Source organism: Microtus ochrogaster, chromosome 1 (genome assembly GCF_000317375.1).
Source record: "Microtus ochrogaster isolate Prairie Vole_2 chromosome 1, MicOch1.0, whole genome shotgun sequence".
Taxonomy (NCBI): Eukaryota; Metazoa; Chordata; class Mammalia; order Rodentia; family Cricetidae; genus Microtus; species Microtus ochrogaster.
In genome coordinates, this window is record NC_022009.1 from 84,207,168 (window position 1) to 84,209,535 (window position 2,368).

Below are 2,368 nucleotides of genomic sequence, written 5' to 3' on the forward strand. Positions count from 1 at the left end.
GTGTAATTATTTTGGGGCATAAGCTAGCAGGTGGCCGGGGTACTGGGGACGCAGCCCCGCTGTTCATATTACAATAAAACCCTCTGAAGGGCAGGGCTTCTCTTCCCCAGCTTATAGTACTATGTAGACATGCATGTGGTAGGAAAATTGCTAGCCTTGAGTTATGGATGACACCTAGGTGTGAATATTGGCCCCTAGTAGGAATGTTAAATGTCTTAACAGAGAAAATCAAGTCCTCAGGACCTTACCTTCATCATCTATAAACTTTCAGTGAATATCATTATAACCTTTTATGAAAGTCACTGTTATACTTCAAAGGAACAAAAAGAGACATTTAGAACTTTTTCTGCTGTCATAAGAAATCAAAATAAAAAGGATGTTAAATGATTCCATTAGGATTTATGGTCTTAGAGATTGATAAGCAGTATTAATAATGCTATAGTGTCATTTTCTCAAAAATAGAAATTGTACATCATATAGTAAACTGTGCTTATTCCCTTGCCTTCTCTAGTGACCCCTCAACTCCCAGTCTCCCTATCCCATTATAGAACACTCGCCTAAAGCAGACAATTACATTGGCTACAAGTGCAAACTCTTAAGAACTTTTGTGGCCTAGATATTGAAGGATATAAAACTTGTTGATCAAAAGAGGTTTCTATACTACTGTTATGCCCAGATATGTGAAGTTTCCCTAAAACCAACAAGGAGACCGAGTCCCATATGTAAAAGCAAAGAGCCTTTATTTCATACAAGTTTAAAAATTCAGTCTCTCCATGTGTCTAATATATTGGAATAATCTGAGAGCGGTGAGCTCAGTTAGAGTTGGGTTTTTATATTAGTAAAGGTGGAGGTGAGGGATTTCTAAGTTTCAGGACCCCTTATTGGCTTACATTTGTCTAGGGGGTGGTCTTGATGAATATGTGCTGGCTGGTGGTCCTATCTACAATTGTTGAAACATTGGGAATTTCCTTTGGATGCTCTGTTCTTGGTTGGTACCTGAGTAATCTCAGTTTGTGGTTCTTTCTGCAATTATGTATTACCTCAGGGTAAACTACTCAGACTCGGGCCTCCATTAAGCTTATCATGGCTAGGTCTAACACTGACAGGTGATAATGGTTAGAAGTTGTGTGTCTGTTACTATTAAACTTACCTTGGCTGGGTCCTATACTACCTATGGATAAGGACAGTGTAAAATATATTTCTCTTTGTTGTCAGCTAGTTAAATTGATTGCAAAGGACAGTAAAGACCTTTTTTTCAGATATCCTGATGTCTGTCCCTACCTATATTTTCTTTCTTTTTTTTATTTTTTATTTTTTCAAGACATGGTTTCTCTATAGCTTTGGTGCCTGTCCTGGAACTAGCTTCTGTAGAACCAGGCTGACCTTGAACTCACAGAGATCCTCCTGCCTCTGCCTCCCAAGTGCTGGGATTAAAGGCATGAACCATCACCACCCAGCATATTTTCTAAAAATGCATTTTTCTTCGTGTGTGTGTGTGTGTGTGCGTGTATGTATGTATGTTTATTTAGTGAGCATGTGGGAGGAACCACACATGTGAATCGGCACATACATGTTGAGTGTGAGGGTGAATGGACCAGAGGTTGACATTGGTGTTTTCCTCCAACTCTTTCTACTCTCTATTCCTTGGGGCAGGACCTTTCTCTGAACTCATCGCTTGCACGGATAATACTTTATTCACCAAGTCATCTCCCAGCTACCCAACACTTTGAACTGAGGCTGAAAAGGCTGGTTTCTGCAGAATCTTTGTTGTGTTTGTGAATGACTCTGCACTCAACCTGAACTTTTTTGACACCTTATGATCCTCGTGGGCCACTGAACTATTTGCTCTAATGTCTGCCTTCTTTGTCTGAGTCTTCTGTCTTTTCCTACAGTAAGACACATCAGGGTTTGGCTTCCAATTTACACCCACTCTCTGCCTTCTCTGTACCAGACAGAGATTTTTCTTGATGAATTACTCTTGGACCTCAGGATCAAGCAGCACACTGAACCTTGTCTCTGCTGATGGAGAATCATATAGGAGTCTGTCTATTTTTCTCCAAGTTTCAAAAGGAATTCTGAGAACCTCAGCCAGGTGTCTCTCAGGGTGTTTCAACTGAAAACTGCATGGATGCTACCTGCAGTCTTAACAAATTAGGGTTTAGAAGAAAACTCCCTACTTACAAGCCAGGTCCTCTACATAATTGTCATCCACAATAAAATTGAAGGCTTGTTGACATAATCTCTTATTAAAGATTTTTATTAAAATAAAAAGGAGGGCATTCCATCTGGACGGGTGAGTGTGTGCTATCCAGGGGCAGATTGTCCCAGAAGACAGCACAAACCCCCTCCCCCAGCTCCTTCTGCAGGG